General features: G+C 39.4%; 1 protein-coding gene across 3 annotated transcripts in view; it reads right to left on the bottom strand.

The window, feature by feature from the left end:
- Positions 1-12,092, bottom strand: part of LOC113126586 (CMP-N-acetylneuraminate-beta-galactosamide-alpha-2,3-sialyltransferase 1) — a 79,884-nt gene that overhangs the window by 55,564 nt on the left and 12,228 nt on the right. The window contains exons 1-2 of one of the 3 annotated variants that reach the window (XM_026300679.2): positions 9,931-9,948; positions 9,561-9,689 (exon numbers count right to left, since the gene is read on the bottom strand). The exons of 1 other annotated variant lie outside the window; for it this stretch is intronic. The gene's annotated coding sequence lies outside the window, so the exon portion shown is untranslated. Of the gene's footprint in view, positions 1-9,560; positions 9,690-9,930; positions 9,965-12,092 lie in introns of those variants that run through there. One more of the 3 variants, XM_026300678.2, reaches the window with a different exon arrangement.

Below are 12,092 nucleotides of genomic sequence, written 5' to 3'. Positions count from 1 at the left end.
GTCACGCTTCATTTTTCACTTTATCACTATGTAGCCATCTATTAAACAGGAGCAGGCAAATCAGGCCTCGTTAGAAAGTGAGAGTGACAACCAAGGTTGTGGAAAATATGTGAATCACTGAAACACCTTATGTTTTCAATAGTAGAAGAAAAAGTTACTCTTTTGGAAATTAGAGTTTTTGAGATTTAAGTTCTTTTTAACCTTGAAAACAACTCACTTATTGTCCAGCATGGACATGTGTCAGATCAAAGATTTTGTTGCATGTGGAAGCACCTTCACTAACTGTGACCACAGTGCTATATTAACTGTAAATCTGTGTGTAACAGCTGTTTGCTGTGCATGAAGGTATTTAGATAAATAAGTCTTTTGTAGATGCAGAAGACGTAAAGTTATAACCCTTATAACCTTTTTATTTTGCACACAGTCTGTCTCTATTTGAAGGCACATATATTGATCCGTGATGGCCTTGGCTATTTAATAAATTCAAAGAAAAGAAGTTACATTCAGCATTTGTTTGGCCATAGTGAGACAGTGACTGGAAGTGGTCATGTTCTAAAATGTAAGCATTGCCAATGCTGTGAGATGGAGCTGAGATTGGGCTGGGTGCAGGCAGGAAGAAATAAATGAGAGCAGAGGGGACCGGAGACTGTGGGTTCAGAGTCAGAACTCAGCTCCATTGGGCTCTGGCCCAATTTAACCCCTGGTCTCGTGGCGATTCAAAGTGTTATATTGACAGTGGAAAGGAAGAAGTATGCATAGAAGCTTACTGTAACAGAACAAAACCAAACCACTGTGACAGACACACACACATACACACCTCCCTCCTACATACCTGAAGATCAAAACAACCTGTAGGGATTCTGGGACCAGATACAACCTACCATCCCCTCCCTTCACGTATCATCTTCCTCCTGTTTTCTAGTCTTTTCTTTCCTTCATTTTTCTCTCATCCTGCTTTTCTTTCACACTTTCAACTCCTTAGCCACAGTGTTGCAGAGCTACTAACAGGCTCTTTTGCCAGATTGCTAAGAACTTCAAAGTGTGTTTGACATGTACACTTGGGAGGGCCGCACAGGGAGTGAGTGCGTCTCCTGCAGAGACCTGAGCACGAGTCTTAAAAGCACTGAATGTACCTTCACTATTAACATTCAAAGAAGCTCACACTTTCTTGACACTCATATAGCTTCAATGAATTGAATGTATGTCATCTCTACCACGGCAGCTCCAGTTATAAACCAGTGGTTATTCTGCAGTGTCTATCTTATGAGGAGTGTTTAGACAGAGGCTGCATGGCCTACATTTTGTTTGACATTTGATACATTGGTGGTACCTTTTGTCCCAGCTGTCATGTTTTTGTACATCCATTTTAATTTAAGTGGCTTTTCTTTTTGGAGAGGCATTGAGACAACAAGTTTAATTATTTCCGACAGCAAATGTTTTAAGGGGGGAACGCCTTTTCAGTATTTAATTTAGCACTTCTTCCACAGAACATGACAAGTCTGCATGGAAAAAGCTTTCAATCCTCTCAGTGCACTTGAAAGCTTTTCATTTCATCATGATACGGTAGGGTTTTCTGGCTTATCTTTTTATCACACACACACACACACACACACACACACACACACACACACACACACACACACACACACACACACACACACACACACACACACACTGACTAGTCACAACACACATTTTACAGCAATGTTCGAGAGGGATTTAAAGTGAAATGAGAAGCGCAGCGAAATAAATTCAAAATGAAGGAAAACATGAAAGAGCAATGCATTCACTGAACACATATTACATATTACTTTGAGCTGTAGAAATAAACTAAGCAGTTGTTCCTTTAAAATAAAAAAGCTTTTTTTTAATAGTTAAACAGTCAAATGAATGGTTTATCTTGATCAATCTAAATGAAATCTCAAAATAAGTATCTAATCAAATAACGAATAGTGAAGTGGATGGTTGGGCATCGTGCCTAATCTTTATTCAGTCAGAGAAAACAAATTGTGTTGGCTTTTTAGCTTTTTTTTAAAACCATACAATATTTCCTAACCCAGCCCCAACCATTATTTATGGGCCACAAACGCGATTTAACTTTGTGCCAACACGGGGGAAGCAAAACAAGCTGTAAGCATAACACTGAAATATTATCACGTGTTAGCTAACAGCTGCTCAGACCAACATTCATTTGCAGTTATGTTTATGGCCACTAGAGGTATAACTTGTGAATCACTGTGCTGATTTGAAGTTGGATGTTTAGTTTACAGCTACTTCAAGCTGTAACATTCAATTCTGTAGAAAACTCCCCATCCATTATCTATACTGCTTATCCTGTATAGGAACCCTCTTGCTGTGAGGCAACAGTGCTAATGACTGGATCACGGTCCCACACGCCATAAAACCAAAGGTAGAAAAACACAGATTAATTGTATTAACACCTCTTCTGTCTGCAAACTATGTACAGTGCTGTTGCTGTTTAACAGCAGCATTGCAATGCACAGTTGAGATGGTGCAGTATCTTTTTCCCTCATTGTTTGTTTTGGAGCCAGTAATGATCTGGCTTGTGGGGGAAATGGGGGAATTTATACAAGTATGATTATAATGGTGTTATTCTGGCTCCAATCTCTAGACGGAAGAGACCCACCTACCTTTTTTGTAGACCCACCTACACTCGGCTAGTGTAGTAGCTACTAGTTTGTTTGTCCTCCAAAATCATAACAAAGATTTAAATTCAAAACACAAAAATCTCTATAAAGCTGAAGAGACCTGCAGTTGGGTGAAAATTACATTTTATCATTGACGATATTAAAATATTTTAGTGCAGCTTTAATAGCCTTGAGGTTGCCATACAGGAAACAAGAAAAATAAAAGAGCTCACAAAGCATACAAAAAGGGACACTGTCACTGAATGTATTTTTATTTTGTGTTTCGGTGGAATCAGTCTGACGACAGGGCTGAATCTTTCATGTGACAACACTCCAGATGCTTTCAAAAGACATTATGACCTTTACATACTGACTCCTGAAATGGCAACAAGTAGAACTGGTCAATATGACACGTGTTCCATCGTTCTTAAATTGTCTCACTGATTCACACATTTGAGATGAAAACATATAATAAGTTTAGAGAAACAGCACATAAACAACATGAGGCTGCTATGAATGTGTTTTGTGAGCATGTCCCTGGTGACACTCTAGTCTGGGCTCTTTTCTGCCTTATTCACTAGTCATTATTTATCATGTTCAACACCTGACCCTGGAGGACAAACACTGCAGGAAAAATGGTCAATACACTATTTTGCTCTTACTCTCTTCATCCCCTGATGCGCAAGCATAAGAAAAGGTCTTTGAATAAAGTGTCTAATAGTGGGATTACTGCAGGCTTGAGCAGACAAATGCCATCATTTTCTGGCAATGAAGCAATGTCAAACATTATTGCGATTTTGCAGCATTAAAATGCTCCAGTCACGTGTGTGAAAACTGCTAATGAAGGTTTGATATGTATTTTATTCATAGATACACTCTCTTGTTGTTGAAAGGTTCCATTTGTGATCTACTGTATGATTGCCACATGAAAAGATTTGCGTAAACTAAACTGAGGCTGAGATGTCCTGCTAAAGAAATGTCTTTAAATATGAACCAGTTGCATCTGGAGTAAAGAAAGAAAGAGTGCCTGGTCTCAGTTTACCATCCTGCAGGATGAGATTTGCATAAAAGCTAATGATGCGTGCATCACTCTGTGTGCTTCATGCTGTGCTAATAGCATTACAGAGGGGATTGGGCCACCTGATGGCTGCTGACCATTATGTTTTTGGACTAGTGTGGCAACATGATCACCTCCCACCTAACAAGATGTGAAAAACCAGCAGGGGGAGACGCGCAATTCACTCAGTATGTGGGAAAATGCCTTGGAAATACTCTATGGCAGTGATACATTTCATTACACAGTGGTGGTGGTGGTTTGGGGGGGGGGGTAAAAGAAGGCTTGTCAGCAAACTCCATTGAAAAGAAAATACTAAACCAACCATGTATTTATTTTATAGTGCAGACTGATATATGTGATATGTAAAATGTCAAAAAACATGTGAATGGCACAGGCAAACATTGTCCTTTATCCTGATGAACCTGAGCACTGGAGTTTATTTTGAGTAAATCCCTTAAACAGACGTTGGGGAAGTCTTACAACATTAAAACACAGACTAATTTTTGTTTTGGGGTACTTATGAGAGTAGTTGACAGTAATAACAGCAAACACTGCCAGCCTACAGTTAAAGAACAGTTTCAGCTTAACTGATTTCAACATTCATACACATTTCTACCAATAAATTTCCACACATTTCACATTTCTTTTTTTTTTTACGATATCCTGAGCCAGTGGTGGACTGGTAATGTGGGAGTCAGTCCAGGGTGAGTGAGGAGACTGGTTCACTCACACTGCAAGATTTGTCCACAGCATTTATTACGCAGCTTGGTTAGTACCTGAGCAACTCTGCTTGGCCATCTGTCCCAGCCCTGTCCTGAGCTGATGAATGGCCCATAAACCCAGAGTCACTGCATTCTGTCTTAAAGTCAGTCCTCTCTCCTCGCCTGATGTCCATGTCTACTGGTTTTGCCAGTGGTTCGTGGTTCCACAAGGGCAGAGATGGAAAACAAGCTGGACAGTGGCCTTCGAGAACTGAAGTGTGATACCCCTGCTCTGTGGGTTTCAGTTCTGGCAATCTTGCTGGCCAATCAGGCACAGTAATATAACGGTCATTTAACCAGCTTTTGGTACTTCCGGCAGTGTGGGGAGGTGCAGAGTCCTGCTGGACGTTGAAATCAGCATCTCCATAAAGTGCTGTAATGTTTCCAGGTAAATGGCTGTGTTGACTTCTGGATTCTGTGCCTCTTCTCTCTTCCTCCGAAATGTAATACAAAACTTACTTTCATCTGAAAAGATTACATTGCACCACTGAACACTGAACAGTAGTCCAGTTCTTTGTCTCTTTAGCCCAGTTACGATGCTTCTGACATTGTCAGAAGAGGCTTGACATGAGGAATGTGACACTCATAGCCAAAATCCCAGATAGATCTGTGCGTGGTGACCCTTGATCCACTGACTCCAGCCTCAGTCCACTACCTGTGAAGTTCCTACAAATTCTTAAGTGGGTTTTGCTTGGTAATTCTCTGAAGTCTGCAGTTATCCCAGTTGCTTGTGCACCTTTTTCTGCCACATTTTGTCCTTCCACTCAACTTTCCATTAATGAGCTTGGATACAGCACTGTGTGAACAGCCAGCTTCTTTAGCAATGACCTTTTGTGTCTTACCCTCCTTGTGCAGGGTGTCAATGATCGTCTTCTGGACAACTGTCAAGTCAGCAGTCTTCCCCATGATTGTGTGGCCACACTGAACCACACTGAGAGACCATTTAAAGGCTCAGGAAGCCTTTGTAGGTGTTTTGAGTTAATTAGCTGATTAGAGTGTGACACCATGAGTCTCCAATATTGATTTTTTTTCACATTATTCAAATTGTTTGAGATACTGATTTTTTGGTTTTCATTAACTATTAGCCATAATCATCAGAATCAAAAGAAAGTTTCTTGTACTGTGCATTTACTGTGCCATGGCTGGTTTTTCACGACTGTACAAACCATGTGATTTATATCCAATATTTATGAAATGTAATAACTTTATTGATACATTCTTTTCCTCAAGTGTCATGTTGAAATTTTTATTTTTATTTTTAATTTTCCTTTGGTTTATGGCAAAGATTGAGACTCGAGTCTTCGACTTAGATTCAAGATGCACTTAAAACCTGAAAGTCATCCTCAAAAGACTTGAGACTCGACTTGGACTTGATGTTTGGAACTCATGAACAATGTTTATATATATATTTTAATGCATTAACGTACATTTCTGACAAGCATTTTTGTCCATCACTCTCCGCAATAGATGCAGCAAAGGCGTATTGCTGCCCTCTAGTTAGCACAACCCATTCGTGGTGTGTTTTGCCACTGGTGACTGTAAACCACAGTCATTGACACTTGACTTGGACTTCCAAAGAATGACTGGTGAGCATCTCTGGTTTATGGCTAAATACCTTGAATAACATGCTTGTCAGCTGCAGCTATAGGCTGCTTTGTTTCATAAGTAATAAAGTAAGTAAATGTCTGCATAACTTCGCTAAACGACAGCAGCCAAGCAAATGCTAACCATAGCCACAAAATGTCTCTTACTGCATTTTCAAATTTTTTTCATGAACTGAAGATATTGGTCCAAATAGTTCATGGCCACATGTTTGACAAGTGATCTCTTCCATGTATCCATCACATAGCTGCTGCTACAATACAGAGCAGAATAATAATTAAGAAAAATCCACATTAACTCTCTCACCATACATTAGCTGAGCTGTCAGTACTTAAGAACTGCTTTAATGCTCAGTAAAAATGTGCCTTACTTTGTAACTCACTTTGGATGTGTCTTTTTGTAAACACTGCTACAGTAATTAGAACAGGCTTTGGGAGGATTCAAGACATTTCCATCTTGGGCATGCCCATTAGAGGTAATTGGATTATTTCTACTCTGTTTATCTCTTAATTCCCAACATCTGTAGTTGGAGGCACCAAATCTCACCAAAGGCTTGTAAGAGTATTCCCACAGAGGGATTTCATTCCTGTCCATCATTCTCCAGGGAACCAGGACTGAACATGTGAAACTAGAAAGCAAGATGGGGAAAGAAAAGAGCTAAACTGTCCTCCATTACACATCACAAAGCAAAGACAACGTCATGCTTTAATAAGACTATTTAATCCTTTTCACCTAACTGAAATAGTACAAGACATCCAAGACATCACTACCCTCCAGTCTAACCACAGACTCTAATTTTTGAATCTTAGACATGCTGCACTGGCTCAATGGTTCATATTGTGAGAGAGCACAATCCACAGTCATTGATTATTCTCGGTATTACATTCTACTGACAGCCTCGAAATAGTTTTAGCTTTAGCATATTGCAGCAAAAATCAATTCATTTTTCTCTGTTAGATATTTATTGCAGTGACATCGTTGATGTGAGGGAAAAACTACTCTTTTTCTTTTTCTTTACAGTGTATTAGATTTTTCTATACCTCAGTATTTCAGCTTCAGCTTTGTAGGTGTGAAGAGCAATCCCCTCAAATGTGTAATATTGTCATGCTACTTAACTTCCTTTTTCACTGGAGAGAAGACTATGCGGCAAGACCTTGGCTTGCAAATAAATCACGGCCACCAGAGTCCCTCACAAGTAGATTTCCACATTTTGCAGGTGTAACATTCACCTTTTTCCTTCTCTTTTTCCACCATTTGATTTCAAAGATCTTTATACATTCTTTGTCTGTCATTAGTCAAAATGTTCCTGCGTTGCTTCAATGCCACGTATTAATTATACATATAGACGCAACTGCAAAAGCTGTCTCTGCTGTACATCACAAAAATAAATTAATAATCGGCATGTGACCTACTTTTTTTTTTCTCCTGTGATTATTTCTTTCTATTTGAAGCTTGCGAGAATGATTAAACACTAAAGTCTGTTCTTACGTTAAAATCGATCCTCTGTGTGATCTGCTGTGAGGCTGCAACAGCAGCAGCATCGCAGCAGGGAAATCTGTGCTGCAGGGCTTGTTGCAAAATCCTCTCACCACTTAAACAGAGAAGTTTTTGTGAAATAAAGTTTGTATCACCAACCCTACATTTCCACCTCTGCCTCTTCTGTCTATTTCATTGCTTTTAACAGATGTGTGCACATCATGGGCTGCCCTGGTGACCTTTTCTCAAAGTCTGCATTGTGTGACATGTTCAGTGCTCCATGATTTTCACATGCAGCACTGAGCTACTCATTTGTAAAAGTGAAATTAAAGGAGACTGCAAGGTTACACACATTGTCAAGAGCAACAAAGAAGTGTGGGAGAGGCTCTTCACAACCGCTACATCTTTTACTTTCAACCTTGGCAGACCTTGAAATAGTGTCCCTGCATGACTGGCAGAAGGAAAATAATCACTGGTTTAGAATGAAAGCCTCAAAGAAATTTGAAAGTGGGTGGTATTTCGTTTGTGAGATCCTTTTTGCATAGCGGTGTAAAGCCTTCTGAGTATAGTGAAAGATGGTGACACACATTGTTCATTCAAGGGTAAACAGAAATCATTTTATATGCAGTTTTCTATTTCAAACATGCAAACAAAAGTCATTTTCCACAGCATGACAGTATAAACTCCAGCCCAGGGCCACATGCTGCACCTCAGTGAAAGCACAACTCACATAAAGAACTCAATCCAACACTGTAATGTCATTCTCACCTATTATAAATAGCATCTTCATCAGTTCACCAGTCAACTGATTGTATGAATTACATTCCCAGGAGTAATAAAGTAATTTGCATCGCTCTGGTTTACACAGCCATGAAAATGGTCATCCATTTTTTCCCCTCTCCTTTTTGTCGCAGCAGTGAATTGGCTTAGTGCTTCCCATCAGTCAGTCATTTGCTTTCCCTGCTGTCCCTGTCCCCACTTTCATGTTGTCAAAGTGCTAATTTAACACCCAGAATTGACATTTTGCTACTGTGGTCTGTCTCCCACTAACCCCTACCCCTGAAAAAAAATCTCATTAGCTATCAAAACACTCGATAGACAATGTGAAACTTAATCCTGTCCGATCCGATGTGTATCTTTGGCTGTGTTCTATTTGCTCCCAAAATGAGTTTCACGTGTGGAGAGTGCCAGGTGCATCATCGCTTGTCTTTGCATTTTAACACCAGCAGTGACTCAGTGGTGGATTAAAGGTACAACTGCAGGCCCAGGTGAGCCAGACAATGAGAACTGTCAGCATATCCAGTTTGATCTATAGTGTTTGTGGGTGTGAAATAAAGATATACTTCATGGAGAATGTTAAGACAGGCTGGCCCTCTGCATACTTACATTCTTTTCCTCCAAGTGATATGAGATTCACAGGCCATTCATTTCTCTCCTTTCTATGTATGAATATATATTTGTCTACATTTTACACTTAGATGTCTAAGGAAACCTGATTTCAAAATGTCACCAGATGTCAGAAAGAAATCCCTTTGCTTCATGTTTATTAATTATAGACAATACATTCTCAAGCTGGGAGAGGGGAAAATACAATTTCCTGCACCACAGGACAGGAAATTCATTCCTGGATGCTGTGGGTTCAGCCTTGATTGTGGATTCAACATGTGTCTTTCATTTTTACAGAGTGAAAACCAGTGGGGAGGAGGATCTGAGATTCAATTTACGGACAAGATGGAAAGCCAACACAGATGTCAGGAGTGAAAAATAGTTTCAATTGACAAGTGAAAGAAGTTTGCAATGTTTGGCTGTGATGGTTCTGGCAAATGGGTTTCTCCTCTTGCCACTCTGTTACGGCTGACATGCAGGGCCCCGGCTGGTGAAATCCTGAATCTCAAAGTTGTTTACTGTTGGTTTTTTTTGTTTGTTTGTTGGTTTTGGTGAGTGAAAATTTGACAGCACAACAAGTTGTAGGAGTGAGAAGAATAATGTGTAGTGTACGATGCATAATTTACTCACCCCCAATCATGATCAAAGCAGCCTGTTTCCACAGCACTGCTAAAATGACAGCTCTCCCACCTGTCATGGTAGATTCTGTGACTGACACAGGAGCTGTAATCCATGTCTAGAATCACAGCCTGGAATTCACTGATATTCAAGGATATTGGATAATCAGTGCTTATTCAGCAGGAAATGAATAGCACAGTTTTTTTTTTCATTTCAGAGGAACCAAATAGCCCCCCCCCCCCCCCCCCCCTTAAAATACTATATTATTTCCCATCAAGGTTTGTTTATTTTTAATCTCCTTTGCTATCCATCATTTTTCAAATCTACCCTATATGGGTGAAGGTGGGACATGTTTGCCAGACTTAATAACTCATTTACTCACCTGCGAATGGAGTGGCAGGAAGATTGGCTGCCAGCTGCAAGTAATACATAAAGATGAAGTAAAAACTGTGCCTTTTGAAGACAAAACCGATTACCTGAGCTATTTTCAAGTCAGAGAATGGACAGAGGTCATTTCATATCATTTCACACGGATTGTCCTGAAAATATACCTTATAATTCAGTACGTATATAGGAGACACAAAGAGAGCAAAGAGAGCATGCACTAGCATAATATGAGCCAATTTTTAAAGGATTCTCTCACATCAATGAATGTAGCACATGGAGGCAGGACCTCCATTCATGTTTTTCGTGTCTGTGCTCTGGCTACAGCTTAAATCTGTACTTGGTAGTCTGTTCACAACTGACAGCTGTGTAGTCATTCTGGTATACGAGTACTTTACATGTCGACTGTGGATATGTGAAGGGTGGGTGCAATTTGTAAAACTGGCTAGAAAACTGAAGCTTCTGGCCACTTCAGGGCAACAGATCATCCAACTGATCCATCCATTTTATACATTAGCATTCATTTGGAATCTCTTTCCTTACTCAGCTTTGTTTTACTTTCCATCTACTTCTGAGAAAAATAGGTGCTAAAACTCTTTGGTTTGTGACAGGTAAAGTACAGTGTTTTTTCTGACAACATCCGTTTACTGCAAGGGGAAACAATTGATGAGTGGAAAAATGAAAACAATGAGATGAATGAAGCTCAAACAAAACTTTCACTTTGTGGATTTTATCATTGTTGGCAAACCTTGTCACTTAGTCATTTAATGCATAAATATAGAGAAAATTATTTTGCTTCGAGGTCTTGTCATAATTTAAGATTTTAATTCCAAGTCTAATGTGTTGCTGACCTTCCACATGCTGTACAGATGCACAGTTTGCACCAGATGATATTAACAATGAACCTGATTTTGCCATGCAAATGAATCTCATTGCATCAGTTCTATACCCTATGTTATTCAGCTGTGCCCTTCACTGTCTTAAATGATAGTCACTATGTAGATGGCCCCATTCTGGCAGAGCAAGTCACTGGATCATTAATCATCTATCAGAGGGGACTTGGATAGGATATAAAGTTATAAAAATATAGCCAGTGTGGTAATGAATGGCTAAAGGGTGAAACAAACCATTCATTTCATCAGAGCGTACAGTATACTAAAAAGTGCATGAGGCACTCTCAAGGACTGAGGTTAGTAGTATGTTTCCACCATCGAGTAATAAGTATCCTGGAGCAGTTTAATGGTCTTATGCTATGACATGCTGTGCAGGTTTTACATTTTTAATAATTTCACATGAACATGACAAATGCTTTCATTGAAAAATGATTTGGTGCTTACTGTACCTCTGTAGGAGCAAATGTTCAATTAAACACTTCACAGTCTGAAGTTATTGTTGGAGAATGTGTTTTGAAGACTATAATTTGTAAGAGATGACTTGGATATTTCCTTCAGCTATTATTGATCTTTGTTGAAAACTCCATCAAGATAAGTAAATATTTTCTTTCAGAGAACAAGTACTATTCTCAGAGATTTTAATGAAGTATTCATGAGTTTGTTTTGCCATGCACAATATGGGTTTGCTTGCAGCTTTTTCATTTTAACTGTTAATTCTGGATGAAAAAAGCTGACCAGGAGAGAAGTTCACCTTCCTGGAGGTAATAAGTTCATGTCATGCCAGACTTAGATCAATGAAAAATGTAGATCCAGCACTAAAGTGGAAAGTCACTGCTATAACACCAATATATAATGAGGAGATATGCAACCTAATTCTAAGCTATGAATAACATGTGACAGCAAGGCTGGAGCACTTTAAATGTCCTTTGAGCCTGGAATTAAACTCGCTCTTAATAACTTGATGATTAACACATTCATAAGGCCCGACTACAGGCTCCTTGCTGCTACATGGCACCTTCATAAATACCAATTTATGCCTTGTGCCAGCCTCATCACAAATGAAATGATCATTTGTGACATACCATATATCAGTGTGTCTGAGCTGTTTGGCTAAATGAAGGAGTAAAGGCCTTCCTGTCAGTTAATATTAGCAGCAGAAAAAACATACTGTAGCTTGAATTTTAGTTTAGGATGAGAAATTTTCTCTACCACTTCCTGCATTCTCATCCTCCTCCCTGGTCTTAGGACGATCAAAGAGTTGCTTCAT

Source organism: Mastacembelus armatus, chromosome 11 (assembly GCF_900324485.2).
Source record: "Mastacembelus armatus chromosome 11, fMasArm1.2, whole genome shotgun sequence".
NCBI lineage: Eukaryota > Metazoa > Chordata > Actinopteri > Synbranchiformes > Mastacembelidae > Mastacembelus > Mastacembelus armatus.
The sequence above is the reverse complement of the archived record's forward strand: the minus strand, read 5'-3'. Positions and strand labels throughout refer to the sequence as shown.